This window comes from Periplaneta americana, chromosome 6, assembly GCF_040183065.1.
Source record: "Periplaneta americana isolate PAMFEO1 chromosome 6, P.americana_PAMFEO1_priV1, whole genome shotgun sequence".
NCBI lineage: Eukaryota > Metazoa > Arthropoda > Insecta > Blattodea > Blattidae > Periplaneta > Periplaneta americana.
The window spans coordinates 93,892,520-93,909,043 of NC_091122.1; positions in this window are offsets into that span (position 1 = coordinate 93,892,520).

The following is a 16,524-nucleotide window of genomic DNA, read 5'->3' on the forward strand; positions in this document are numbered from 1 at the left end:
GCAGATAAAGAGACATGCAACGTTTCGGAGTTATATCAGCTCGCTTGTCACGCATGCGGTCCAAGTCCAGGTCAGGTCTGGAAATTTTCATTGAAAAATCCAGAGTGATATTTGTGGCCTATAGGGTTGGAATTACATTTTTTTTTTTTTTTTTTTTTTACTTCTCTCAACAACATTCTGGCCGCTATTTATTTCATTGCTGTAGGACAACGGTGACCAAAACTCGAGCTGCAGTGATTATATGCGGCACACGCCTGTGAAATAAGGAGACGGAGGAAAGGTACTTGGCATGAAAACTACAACCAGTGGTGGTTCCTATACTAACATCTTGATCAATCCCTAGGATAAAAATCTCAAGCTCTACTGTATCAGTAATGTCACTGCTGACATCAAGAGCCAGGGAATAATACACGAATTTTCTTGCTTTTTTTTTTTTAACGTCGTTTTGAATATAATCTGGAATTTCCTAAATTCTTCTCTCGATATTTGGTCGAGAAATTCGTAGTTTTTCAAAATTAAAAACTTCTCATGGACAAGTTATTTAAGCTATTTTAATCATTATTCTTTTGAGAATTTCTGTCCTATGAAAAGGCTTTAGAGCATGAGACATTTCAAACCCATTAGGTAGCTGACTTACTTACATTTATTTATCTCATCTTTCTCTTTCTGGCTATGATTTAAGACATGTCAATTCCTGGCGTTTAACAGTTCATTGGCACATAATATTGAATCAGTTTTTCTACAATATTATTATTAAATGAATAACTAATAAATAGTTACCCTCATCTAAAGATTAAGAAGATTAAAATTCAGATAAAACCTAATAATTTTATCCTTCTAGGGAGAAGATAAAAAAAATATCAATATTCATGCACGTACAGAAGAATTATAGAAACACATACTTAGTGGTCAGTAATAATAATAATAATAATAATAATAATAATGATAATAATAATAATACATTATTCAGCGTGGCAATTAATGTTTCAATATAGCCTACAAACATAAATGACACTCGGGAGGAAATTAAACGCAGAATAAATATGGAAAATGCCTGTTATTATTCGGTTGAGAAGCTTTTGTCATCTAGTCTTCTGTCAAAAAATCTGAAAGTTAGAATTTATAAAACAGTTATATTACCGGTTGTTCTGTATGGTTGTGAAACTTAGACTCTCACTTTGAGAGAGGAACAGATATTAAGGGTGTTTGAGAATAAGGTTCTTAGAAAAATATTTGTGGCTAAGAGGGATGAAGTTTCAGGAGAATGGAGAAAGTTACACAACACAGAGCTGCACGCATTGTATAGGCCTACTTCACCTGAAATAATTAGGACCATAAAATCCAGACGTTTGAGATGGGCAGGACATGTAGCACGTATGGGCGAATCCAGAAATGCATATAGAGTGTTAGTTGGGAGGCCGGAGGGCAAAAGACCTTTGGTGAGGCCGAGACGTAGATGGGAAGATAATATTAAAATGGATTTGAGGGAGGTAGGATATGATGGCAGAGACTGGATTAATCTTGCTCAGGATAGGGACCAATGGCGGGCTTATGTGAGGGCGGCAATGAACCTCCGGGTTTCTTGAAAGCCAGTAAGTAAGTAAGTATAGCCTACTCCTAATTGAACCGTTGAGCAAAGTAAACATATTACATTTTCTCCGACAGAACAACAAAAAAGTTCTCCTTCTCATTCTTTACTAAACCACCTCTTACTGCTTGTAGAGCGACATGATACCGCCACTGCTTGCCTTCAGTACGTGAATGAAACACACAGGAATGTACAGGAAACTCCTCGTACCCGTTTGAATGTCTGTGATTACGCGATGTAATCACGACACCCGCTTTGGTCACTGCTGCCGTAGGCCTATTCATAGCATTTCTCCGGTCACCAGTTCGCAGAGTGCATGAAATCTGGGTATGAGTGAACGTTAGCAAAATCAGCTGACGTGAATGAGAATAGGTTATCTGGGAGTTAGTGTAATAGTTCACTCAGATGGACGTAACGTTGGGTTCGTCCTTCCCCTTCACGGTAATATCGGCTCCATCATCAGGGAGAGGGACGATCTGTCTGTTATAGGCTATCCATTACCAGAGAACTCCCCATTGCTGGACTATCTATATTTTAAGAAACATTAAAAGGAATAGCCTGATGTCACTTCCAGTAATTACCACAGTCTAGTATATACATCATGAAGCTTGAGTTGTGAGGATGCTAGGAACAATAGACTGTGCCGGTGCTATTTCGCATTGTCTGTGATGAGGCGATATTAGCGATCCTAGTGGTTAGCAACTATCTATGGATGCATATTTACTACGTATTGAGCTTCGTGGCTGTATATAGTAGACTGTGGTATTACCGCGGCGTATCCTAACAACATGTAGGCGTGTCACATGCGCAGTTCTTGATATAAAACGTCGCGGCTTGGTTTGACATCTCTCTAATTGCAGCTAACGCCCGGCTGCTCCGTCGATCGTCGCGTTCCTCGTTCATACGCTGTCAAAATATCCGAGCAGTCGTAAATCCGGCAGTTACGGCGAAATTCTGCGGAAATAAATTAATTATCAGGCGCAGAGGATGCCAAGTTACAACTGTAAGGAAAAGTTGGCCAACTCCAGAGTTATGTTTCCGCAGTCTGCGCCATGCAGAACGCAGACCAGACAATGGAACAGGATGGAACAGGACTGTGCTGCTCCAAGCCATACTGGGTGTTATGTGGGCATCTTCAGACGACATTGCACATGAAAATCATAAGACCCAGCCAGTTCCTTTTATTTCCACTGGCTGGAATTCATTTTGACGGTATTGTAGGTTCGAATCCTGCTTTGTAACTAGCTTATGTGTAGGCTATTTTACAAGGGAGCCGATGATAGTTTCAGCTCCATAGCGGTGTAAAGCCTCTTAAAAATGTTCTGTCATTTTTTGATCTTGTGAAAACAATTTTAGAGCATCTGAACGTAATTACTATAAGCAAATTATTTAAGAGTTTGAAGCATAAATTTTCATAAAAATGTATCCGAATAATAATTAACAAAAAAATAAATTTTATTGCGCGATACAGCCTTATAGGCAAAAAATGAAATCAAGATACTAGGAATGAATTGAACATTTTAAAATTAACATAAAAATAAAGTTATATAGGGACAACTGGAAGGAATATGTTGCTAGAATGACTGAATATCGCATAACAAATGTATTACAGATTATAAACCAATTGATAAGAGAAGTATTGGCAGGCCAATAAAGGGATGGACATAGCTCTTTAACTGAAAACTATGAGAACGGAACGACACTTAACGGCTTAACCCGTGAATTCAGAATGATGATAATAATGATGGTGATAAAATTGTAGTAGCTGAATACAAAGGAAATACATAAATATTTTTGTCAATATAACTGAAAAAAATAGCTTTGTGATAAAATGAAAATAAAAATGATTTGTAAATTTTAAAAATGAAATCTATAGGCCAATATATAAAGAGTGAAAAATAGAGTAACTCTGTCAGAGATTCAAATGGAATTGGAAACCTCAAAATAAAAGTACATAGTCGCCTGGAATCTGAAAGCATAGCGGCCGTTAGCTTCGTCAGTGAAACAGAGAATGCGCATGCGCGAGCATATACACTATAGCACTGTTTCTTTCCACCGCGTGAAGTCACTCATGCTTCCAGATCCCAGGTGGGAAGTGTAAAACTGTTAAACTATACAATTTCTTGGAAAGAACTCTAATATACGAGTATGTAGTTACAAGAAAAAAAAACAATCATAGATTTCTCATGCTTTTAGAAAATTTTGAGTGGCTTAACTCTGCCAGAAAAAAAAAAACTAACATTATTACTTACTTATGGCTCTTAAGGAACCCGGAGGTTCGTTGCCACCCTCTCATAAGCCAGCCATCGGTCCCTATCCTGTGCAAGATTCATCCAGTCTCTATCATCATATCCCACCTCCCTCAAATCCATTTTAATATTATCCTCCCATCTACGTCTCAGCCCCCCCAAAGAACTTATTCCCTCCGGCTTCCCAACTAACACTTTATATGCATTTCGGGATTCACCGATACTTGCTACATGCCCTGCCCATCTCAAACGTCTGGATTTAATGTTCCTAATTATGTCAGGTTAAGAATACAATGCGTACAGTTCTACGTTCTTTCTCCATTCTCCTGTAACTTCATCCGTCTTAGCCACAAATATTTTCCTAAGAACCTTATTCTCAAATACCCTTAACCTCTGTTCCTCTCTCAAAGTGAGAGTCCAAGTTTCACAACCATACAGAAGAACCGGTAATATAATTGTTTTATAAGTTCTAACTTTCAGATCTTTTGACAGCAGACTGGATGATAAAAGTTTCTCTATCGAATAACAACACGCATTTCCCATATTTATTCTGCGTTTAATTTCCTCCGAGTATCATTTATATTTGTTACTGTTGCTTCAAGATATTTGAATTTTTCCACCTCTTCGAAGGAAAAATTTCTAATTTTTGTATTTACATATCGTATGTTTTGGTCACGAGACATAATCATATACGTTGTCTTTTCGGGATTTACTTCCAAACCTACCTCTTTACTTGATTCAAGTAAAATTACGTGTTTTCCTTATAGATTGTGGATTTTCTCCTAACAAATTCACGTCTTCCGCATAAACAAGCAGCTGATGTAACCCGTTCAATTCCAAACCCTCTCTGTTATCTTGGACTTTCCTAATGCCATATTCTGGAGCGAAGTTAAAAAGTAAAGGTGATACTGTATCTTGTGATTTGGTAATGCTTTATTATAATTCATTTGATTCTCAGTTTATTATTATCAAGTCAACCTATAACTTTCATTTTGACTTCTTACTGATATTAAATTCTTGCTAAATACAATAGGCTACAGGAATTATTTTCATTTCAAATATAATATTAGGCCCTATCTTTATTTCATCCTAATAATTTATTAAGTTGTGTTCTATATGCTCAATTTCCCCTCCGAACAAGAATTTTACTCATACCGGAGTCAGATTTATAGTAAATAGAACATAATATTGTTTTATAAATGTTTATCTAATGTGTTTTTGTTGTAATGTTATTATCTTAAGGCAAGTTTATTTCTGTGAATTATATTTTACAATTACAGTACTTTATTTACGTAATTTCTTTTAATTACAAATGTTCTGTATTCTGATAATAATAATATTAATAATTATTATACAATTTTGTTGTTATTATTATTATTATTATTATTATTATTATTATTATTATTATTATTATTATTATTATTATTATTATTATTTTGAAACGTACCTCTTTAAAAACTATTTCCCTGTATAACTCTTTAAGACTTATAGATCTAACAAAATGTTATGCTTCTACACCTGAGAGAAGATCATACATTATGTTCTGGTCAATATAATATTTTTACGTTTGTCCTTGCTCGATCTATATTGCCAAAACCTCCAACTATTACGGTGTGTGTGTGATGGGAGACGACTGCCTTGCGAGCTGGTCTGTAAACACTGTTTTATCTTGTGTGCACATAACTTCAGAGTTTATGTACCTCAACTTCGAAGTCTAGTAATCAGTTATGACACATGACCTGATGTAATGTAGTGTATGTATCACAACATGGTCTTATAGCATGTAAACTAATATGTTATATGTGATTGGGCATAACAAAAGAAATTATATGATGATAATAGCCTACATAATATTATTGCACACAACGCTTCTTTGATATGACATAAAGTAACGTGATGTAAACTGATATAACGGGAGAGAACCGCATTCTTTTGATCCGACAAATGCCGCCGCGGCGGCCATTTTTACTCCTGCGGAGAGACTGTACAACGCAAGACTTGCGTAGAAACATAGGTTTCTAGTGTGATATTTAATTGTTATCTTCAAGAATGCCGTGTTGTTGTGCAGTTAATCAATGTGTTATCAATTGTCGATGTACAAAATTAGCATTAAGTCACAAGCAAAGGAGGAATATAGCTACTTCAATGATTAATTTCTCAACGACATAATATTTTCACTGTGGGCTAAAGCAAGAAGATGCACTATCACCTTTACATTTTAACTTCGCTCTAGAATATGCGATTAGGAAAGTTCAGGATAGCAGAGAGGGTTTGGAATTGAACGGGTTACTGCTTCTTGTATAAGCAGATGACATGAATATGTTAGAGAAAATCCACAAACTACTAGGGAAAACACGGGAACTGAAGCAAGTAAAGCGATAGGTTTGGAAGTAAATCCCGAAAAGACAAAGCATATGATTATATCTCGTAACCAGAATATTATTCGAAATGGAAATACAATATAAAAATTAGAAATTTATGCTTCGAATAGGTAGAAAAATTCAAATAACTTCGGAGCACCAATAACAAATATAAATGATATTTGGGAGAAATTAAACGCAGAATAAGTATGGGAAATGCCTCTTATTATTCGGTTGAGAAGATTTTGTCATCTAGTCTGCTGTCAAAAAGTCTGAAAGTTAGAATTTATAAAACAGCTATATTACCGGTTGTTCTGTATGGTTGTGAAACTTGGACTCTCACTTTGAGAGAGGAACAGAGGATAAGGTTGTTTGAGAATAAGGTACTTTGGAAAATATTTGGGGCTAAGAGGAATGAATTTACAGGAGAATGGAGAACGTTACACAACGGATAACTTCACGTATTGTATTCTTTACCTGACATAATTAGGAACATTACATCTAGACGTTTGAGATGGGCAGGACATGTAGCACGTATGGGCGAATTCAGAAATGCATATAGAGTGTTAGTTGGGAAGCCGGAGGGGAAAAGATCTTTGGGAAGGCCGAGACGTAGATGGGAGGATAATATTAAAATGGATTTGAAGGAGGTGGGATATGATGATAGAGACTGGATTAATCTTGTACAGAATAGGGACCGATGTGGAGCTTATGTGAGGGCGGCGATGAACCTCCGAGTTCCTTAAAAGCCGTAAGTAATGACAAAATATTTATAATTGAAAATATCATGGTGGGCAAAAACTTGTATAATACTGGTAACAAAAACAGTTCTTGATTCTCAAGAAAGATGTCATAATAAAGCGAACTTCAAACATCTTATGCTAGATAGATCCACGTAGGATGCGTTAGAAAATTTATTTTCTACTGTCCGTTCCATAAATCCAATCCCCGATGCAAAAGAATTCAAAACTACATTACGATTTCTCAGTTTTTCTCATAAACGGAGCATGTAAATTACGCAGTTTGCGATTCTGAACAATTAGTTGAGTTTCTAGGTAGGCCACAGATGTAAGTAAACCCGAAACAGAAGGTCTCGTGGAGGTGAATGTGAGCAAAGGGACATTGATATAGGCTAAATTGTAATTGTAACAGAAATATTAACTTGAGTGAACAACAAGCTCTTTACTACTTGTTGGGATCAGTTTTGTTCAAAATAAAACAAAATAAGTTATAGGCATATAGTATTTGTGAAAACCGTTTTTCATCTCTAATAGTAATAACTGATAACAGGGATGAATCTATAAATTTTAGTAGCACATTAGTGACCCTCAAGTCGTACAAGGATATGTTACTTGTATACCCTTGTAAATCTGTGATTGATACAATTCTAAATGTAGAAAAATGTGTAACGTTGGTAGAAAATGAGTTGAAACTAAAGGATTTGAAGTCTTTATCCATTAACACTTCAACTCATACGTTCCCAACTTGTCATAATATTTTTGAAAAAGTCTTATCACTATATTTTAGAACTAGAAAGTATTTATTGTTGAGAAAATTGTCTGTTATAGCAAATGCACTACAACAATCTGCTAGGTAGCGGAAGTGTTGGTACGAGAACTGCATAGAAAATTGTTGATGTTATCCCTATTGAAATGGACATAACATAAATAATAAAGTGTTATCTCTAATGAGTCATTTCACTATGACAATAATGGTTATTAATCCTCGTGTCCTGTATTCAATAAATCACAACAACATGTATGATATCGCCTTTAATGACCTTCCTTCTAGCATTACTGCTTACGCTTCTGTGCCGAGCCAGGAGTAAATATGGCCGCCGCCGAGAATGCAGTACGCTCTAATATACACTGCTCTGATATAACGTAGTGTATGATATAACGTAATAGAATATGACATGATACATCAAAGCAAAACACGTGATAATGATCTAATACAGGCTTGCAGAACCCGTAAGTAGGGGAAATATGACGTCAGCCTCACTCCACTTCTATTGGGGATGATCGACTATCGCGTAGAGTTGTTCACATTCTCTGTCCGTGAAAGGTCCATCAGTGGCGGCACAGTAATTTTCAGAAAGGATAGTAATAAATTCATTGTATTTGTACTCGTAATGCGTTATCTCGTTTCAAAGTTTACAGCTAGATTTCCTGTCGGTAGTTTCTTTGAGATTTCTTTGCACCTAACCTGCTTTAGATTTTCGAAAAATTTCCTCCTTTCATCACCTACGGAAACATAAATTTATAACACTTAAGTAATGAACCCTGAAAGTCACTATTAATTTCAATTCAAAATGAACACAACGAGTGACGTCCTCCATAATTCTTAATATGGGTTTTGTTGAAATTTGTTTAATATTAAAATGACGAGTAGAAATAAATTGCATGGGACACAGTAAACAAGCAATTCTTTCGGCTTCAACAACAAAATAATTATATTCCCATTTCCTTTGGAAGTAGTATTTCTTCACAGGTTTAGATTTTGCCATGTTGAGGTTCTCTTTAAACTGCAGTACCTACGCGGATTGTGTATTTATTTATTTATTTATTTATTTATTTATTTATTTATTTATTTATTTATTTATTTATTTATTTATTTATTTATTTATTTATTTATATGGCTGAAGTGCGTTACAATGTTGAATGACAGCATTGACATCCGGTCATATAGCTATCATTCACTTATCAACGTACAATTTATTTATCATCCTATTACTAGTAAAACCAGTTAAGACCAGTAATACAAGTTTTGTAAAAACAGGAATTAAAACTTTATTAACGCAGGAAAAATCATAATAAATTCTTCAAATAAAGTAATTGGTTTGTGCCTCCATACAACATTTCTGACCTATTTCATTTTAGTAGAATACAGAGCACGGAAAGACAAGTCGGGGACTTATTTTACACAAAAAAGGACTAATCGGCTTTACTAGTAATAGGACGATATATACATAGGTAGACCTTTTTACATTATATGCAACATACATTTTAAAATTTATTTTGTATGTCTTTTAACTTATTTATTTCCCTCATTCATTTTTCTCTTACTTTCTAAAGGTATGTTCCTAAGGATTTTATGGTATATTCATTTGTATCGTATACCTGCCGCCGCGAGAATGAATGTTGATGCAGCCGAGCGTAACTAGAACTCTATGACTGCACTGGTAGAAAAAGTGGGTGGGGTAAGAAGGGGTACGATAGCAGTCGCTCTGAGGCGCTACAGTTCTGCAGGTCTGATCTAATATGATAGTATTCTCGACGGAGAACGTGGGAGCAGTAAAAAATTCCCTCGTCTTGAGATTGTCTTGTGATGTCACACGGTACGTAATTTTTCGAAATTGGCATTCATTTGAATTGATTTTGTACGGACAGCAGTGTACATACGAAATCGATTGGAACAAATGTGCATTTCGAGAACTTCCCGTATTGTGTGAACGGGCCCTACAGCTGTTGCGTTAGACCATACTGATCATATGAAAGAAATTCTACCAGAACTATTTTGAATTTTAAATGTTATTGACTAATCCTTAGAGGAGTGAGAACGTATGTGCCAAACGAACCAATACACTAGGTGTTTCCGAGGTGGTGTTACAAACTTTCAGGGATGATGGCGAAGGGCACATGTATCAATTTGAGATAAGGACCATAGTCCGGAAATGACCGAGTTGAAAGTTATAAGCAAAAATAGTTGTGTGGAAATGGAATTGTAATTTGGCATCACGTGCCCTCCTTCCCTTAACCTTCGGAACAGTCGTGGAAAAATGGTGTGGGCCGGATGTCTCCTACGTGGGTACTTGGCTTGTTCCGATACAATCTGTGAGCTTGTCTACTGTTCCCATTGACTCATCCGTATTCGAAAATCAGGTCTGCTTATTCCGCTCTCGTGTACTCCTCCATTTCACTAGGACTGATCGACTGGACACTGCAACTTGTACACATACACTGCTGTCTACAGACGTGCATATCAGGACCGACCATGTCCGTTACACATTCGCTATCTGCATTGTTCAGTGTAGTTTCCTGTCCTCACCCCTCAGACAGCGCACTGAATGGAATACTGTAAGTAGACAACATAAACAACGTCAGATGAATACAGTATGTGTAAGATGTACAGATAAATACACATAAATAAGGTGTACAGAGGAATAAAATTATTTCATTTCCACACAACTATTTTTGCTTGTAACTTTAGACTCGGTCATTTCCGGACCAGGGTTCCTTATCTCAAATTGATACAGGTGCTCTTCGCCATCATCCCTGAAAGTTTGTAGCACCACCTCGGAAACACTCTGTATATGTTTAATGTAACTCAATATGATATTGTTTGTAGCTGTTTAGTCAACCGTACGAAGACAGGTTGTAAGCTCATAAGCGACACCAATAAGATATCACTCATGAAGCAACTGAGTCAGGAGATGCTGGTGTGGAGTGGCCAGTTCCTTTCCCCTCTCCATTGTATATATCGCTGATTAGTTACATATTACGCTAATCAGACTTCAGATGTATACAAACAATAATAATAATTGTTCTTTCTCTACAAGTACCGTCAAGTGAGATGTACTACTTGATAATAGATATTACAGGGACATCAGTTTATTTTTACTTCAATTTTTATTGTACCTGAGTTTTTTAATGTACTTCACTCCCATCCCTTCTACTAATGAAGTTCAATCTCCACACAGATCCAAGACCGCATATACAGTCATACTAGCCTTACGGTTGCATACCTTATTTTATTTCAAGGAGTGCAGTTCGGTGTTCAAAGGAGCCACCGAACTGCACTCCTTGAAATAAAATAAGGTATAGCAAACAGTACGTTCCAAAAATATGTTCGCGTTTTCCAGTGACGAAAGAGCTTTCAATATTGAATCATTTTCACCTACGTCGTATCCCGGTTTCCCCCACCAGCTTTTATTCTCCAGCTAGTGGCTGGGCTGTCTTAGCTCTTTTCTGAGAACATGAATCTCTGTTAGGAATTTGACGTCTGCGTAATATTATACAACTGTTTAGAATAACTTAAATAACAGGGCCTCGTTAAGTAATTAACTGTCACGTGATTTCCTCCCTTTCTAAGACCCTGCGACATAACCCCTTGGACGGACAGTAGATAGCATGTCTGAGTAATTTTATCTTTTCGGATCGGGCAGAAGTGAAGATTGAATTTACAGTACGTAAGGTACTCTTTTATAGAGTAGGTACAGAATTATTTCAACATGAGTTACTAGTACGAAGGACGAAACTGATAATTGGGATTAGGTACAATAATCTATAGTGCGATAAAATGCACATTAGAACTGAAGTCTGTATCGAAATGAACGGCCACCATTTTCAAAAATGTGTTTAATATTTATTTTTCAATTTAACTTAATTCTCTACATTGTACGCTAATATATAATATACACTGCATAATGAATACATCCACATGGACAGCTCAGTTCGTGAATAAAAACACTCATTGTTAATACTGTACTGTATTTTGATTAAACAAAAACCTAATGAAAATGATCAAACTCAAAAGCGCGATATTTCCTAGTTTATCTAAATGGATGAACTACTTTTCTTCCCTCCTATACCTAGTAAAGTGATTTGTTTGTATATTACGCCAGTATCATCGAACTCCAGTCGTGGAAGGGGATAGCAAAAGGTGTTTCCGTTCTTAATCGTTGAACCAAAGGTATAGCCAGGTTAATATTAGAAATGTTAGTAAAAATAAAATTATGTCCCTGTACATATCAACCAGAACCTTAGTCAGAGATAAATATAGTATAATGAGGCATAGAAGCTATCCTTTATATGGTCGTCTTTCTCTTCTGTAAGGGCATGAGCATTTATAACTACGATATCGCACCATCTACCCTTAAGTACTAAATACGATAACCTATCACTGATAAATTCGACCTTTTTTACTGCTGATTTTATTCTTTTATGAATAAAGAATCCTGTTCCTAATTGGTGATTATCGTTTCCTTCCCCATAATACAACAAATAATCTCCTATTTGTGTTATACCGTTATACCACAAAGTCTATTCTATATATAGCTAGTTCTTTTGCTACTAATGTTACCCCTCCTGTTCTATATAGACTTGTAACATTTACAGTACCAACTCTCAAAACCTTATTCCTTTGCTGTGGTCGTGCCAGAGAATCAGTCCCATTCCGAGGCTTATTTGAAGGATTCGTAACAAGCTGTTTTTTTACGGTGATGGGTTGTTAGCCCTTCGCCCAACCCCCAAGCTGGAGGACCACACCTCATCGGCTGTCCGCGACTGCTTATTCAATATATTCACAGCTACCCTCCATATCTGGAGGCCGTCTCCTCGATCTTCTCGATCATTGTATTTTTCACCTGACATAATTAGGAACATTAACTCCAGACGTTTGAGATGGGGAGGGCATGTAGCACATATGGGCGAATCCAGAAATGCATATAGAGTGTTAGTTGGGAGGCCGGAGGGAAAAAGATCTCTAGGGAGGCCGAGACGTAGATGGGAAGATAATATAAAAATGTATTTGAGGGAGGTGGGATATGATGATAGAGAATGGATTAATCTTGCTCAGGATAGGGACCAATAGCGGGCTTATGTGAGGGCGGCAATGAACCTCCGGGTTGCTTAAAAGCCAGTAAGTAAGTAAGTAAGTGTAATGTGGCATAATTTAACATACAATAGTATGACATAATGTAATGTAACATGCATATTGTAAGTTATCATAACGATGTAATGTGGTATAAATAGTGTTATATTGTGAGTTATAACACAATGCAGTGTGTCGTAATTGAATGTTTAAGCTGTCTTTGACGGTGTGCCTTTGCATGCAGTCCGCGCTTGAACGAGCCAGACGAAGTGGTTGTCAATACCAGGTGCGGGTGAGACGACCTCGCATTATTAATCACGGCACTTCGCAGCCCCATTACTCTGCGTTGTCCCACCCGGGTTGAAGCAACTGAAGGCTCTCTGCTCCCTTGTCTGCTGTCCCAGTGCTCGAATCCATTCAAACAGATATCGTCTTTTCAGTTAATACAGCGTTATTAAACATGCCCATCTAAACAATGAGGCATCTTTTTTACCGGGGACCAAGTTAATAGACAATCGTCCATAGAGTTTCTCTGGGCGCTGCCTGATAAATATTTATTTACACCTGCCAGCAACAGGAAACTATTACAAAATGTGACAATAGGGTTGTCTAATTGGTGTTGCCACAACCGTCAGAGAAGACAAAAGAGGTAATAGCTTAAGTGCTCCAACGAAAACGTCAAACCGCTGGACTCGAGATCTTGAATTCAGTCTCAGAAAATTTTTGATTGACAAAAAGACTGTGAGGCAAGTAATTTCAGTTTTCTCAGCTAATCACTTTCCACATTGAATCGTTATATCCATCCATCCACGCTGCATCCGTATCCTTAGCCCATGAAGGCTAAGGTCGATCATTCGGCTGCCGGCTTTACGTACACATGCCTCAGCACGATGATCCCTCAAGCCGTTTTAGCTGGTTTTCGAAACCGGATTTCGTTATCTATCATAGTTCCCTAAATTCATCATGATGGTGGGTGAGTACCATACACTGGCCGAAATTTCATGAGAAGTGCCTTCTCTATGACGAATCAAACCAACGTGCATTCCATAACGTGGATTCAGGTATGATGCCTTGGACTTAGAAATAGACCACGACACTACGGCGCGAGACATTACTATTACTACTAGGCCTACTATTACTTCCACTATCACTGTCACTACTACTAATTACTACTAATAATTATCACTACTACTACTACTACTACTACTACTACTACTACTACTACTACTACTACGTCCCGCACCGTAACCACGTGATCTAGGGTGTCATGCCTTGGACTAGCTTTACGGAATGATCGCTGGTTCGAGTATCCATAGGAATTAAATTTTCTAATGAAATTTCGACTTGTGTCTGAGTCCGGTGCCCACCCAGCATGACATGAAGAAAATATAAGTACTGATCTGATTTCTGTTACTTAGGCTATAAGAAGAGAAGATGTAGGAGATTAAAGTTAAATATAAAGGTAAAGGTAAAGGTATCCCCGTAACATGCCATGAAGGCACTAGGGGGGGCATGGAGGTAGAGCCCCATGCTTTCCATGACCTTGGAATTAGAATGAGGTGGTGTGGTCGACACCACGCTCTGGCCGCCTTTTACCCCCGGAAAAGACCCGGTACTCAATTTTAAAGTTAAATATAACAGAAACAAAACCAAAAGAGCAATAGATTACCATGATGTGACACACAAAGATGAAGCCGGTAGATTAGATTTGGAAAAAGGGAAGCAACTATATTATAGAAATTCATTTTTGTTATTGTTAATAATAATAATAATAATAATAATAATAATAATAATAATAATAATATATACAAGTATATATAGTGTTCTGCCCAAGGGCAGGTCTTTCACTGCAAACTCAGCATTCTCCAGTCTTTCCTATTTTCTGCCTTCCTTAGTCTCCGCATAGGGTAAATTAGGGTATGTTGGACAGTCGGGCATGTTGGACACTCTGTACTTTAACGTATTACCTCGCCACTTGTGGCCACCACATTCTGCTAGAAGTCAATGACGAAAATAGCCACGAGTGAGGCTACTACCGTCATTGACTTCTAGCAGATGTGGTGGCCACAAGTGGCGAGGTAACACGTTAAAGTACAAAGTGTCCAACATGCCCGACTGTCAAACACACCCTAATTTACCCTATGATTCATATATCTTCCGTTAGGTACGCCTATATTTCGAGGCGCCACTTTATCTTTTCTTTTACGCGTACCAACATCACACCATCAGTGTTCCTGATTTCCCTGCAGATGTCGTCCTCCAGCTGTTCTAGAGTTTGGTGCATGTCATGGAACACCATATCTTTAGACAACTCTACAAGAAGAAATCAGGGCTGTTAAGATCGGGAAAACATGATGACCAGAGAGATGATTCGGTTGTCAAAAAAACTGCGTATTGTTTTCATTGATTCTTCGGATGTATGAGAGGTCGCCCCATCTTACTGAAAAATATCCTTGCGTAGTTCTTCCTAATCAAGTTGTTCCACAAACTCTGTGATGATTTTCATGTATGCATTAATGTCAACCGTATCCCACAAAGAAAGATGGCCCGATAATCCTTAAGCCAGATATCATGGCGTACCATTTTTCACTTCCACTGGGAGTAATCGGGATTCGTGTATTTTTATATTTCCGTCCTCCAAACTTTGTCCTGGACTGTTGAGTTTCAAGGAACGATCCGCTGATCCACAACGCATAATAAAGACGCCTTTCTTCAATGGAATGTGTCGTCTTTATTGTCACTGATTTTTTAATATTTTTCTCTTGAGATTGTAGAAGCCTTTGATAAAGCAGAAAAAATAGAATAAACTGATATAGTCGATTCAACAAAATAAAGGGATGCAATGTTCTCGAAGCTTATTTTCGAAATGATAAAACAAAAACTACTGTTATAATTGACTTTCGGAGTTCGAATAGGCCTGCTACTGTTTCACTTGAGCAAAAATTGTGAAATGCTAATAAGTAGGGCTATGATTTTGATGAGCTATAAATCATGAAAAAAGTCCTAAAAACAATCCATTTATGCCCTAAAAATCTTTTTAAAATGCCCTTAAAATGCCCTAAAAATTGATCTTACACAATTGACTTACAAGGAGAGGATACGCTCTGTATATCACCGAATTAAATAAGATTGTGTGAGATGAAAGTGCAAGGAGTACTGTTTAAAGTCATACCTGGTATGGGTGGCCAATGACCCCTAGTTTTGAAAATATTGGATATTGTTGTGACATACTTCTGTTAGGTGCTCAATAGGGAAGCATTAGACTGTGTAACAGCGTAGCCCATATGGTTGGATGCTGAGTTGTTATCCAGGCAACCTGAGTTCGAATCTTAACTGGTCCTATATTTTTTTTCTTTTAATAATGATTAATATTGTGATCACAGTTATCTATTTACATACCTATATCATATTTCTCAATGTATCGAATGCTTCATCATGTTTTAAACAAATTACTAATTAACCAACATTGTATTGTAAAGGATAAACAATGAAATACTGCTCACGTAGGAAGGTAAGATGTGTCACTGGTGTTTGTTCTATTTGTGTAGTCGACCTGGTTGGCAAGTTGGTATAGCGCTGGCCTTCTATGCCCAAGGTTGCGGGTTCGATCCCGGGCCAGGTCGATGGCATTTAAGTGTGCTCAAATGCGACAGGCTCATGTCAGTAGATTTACTGGCATGTAAAAGAACTCCTGCGGGACAAAATTCCGGCACATCCGGCGACGCTGATATAACCT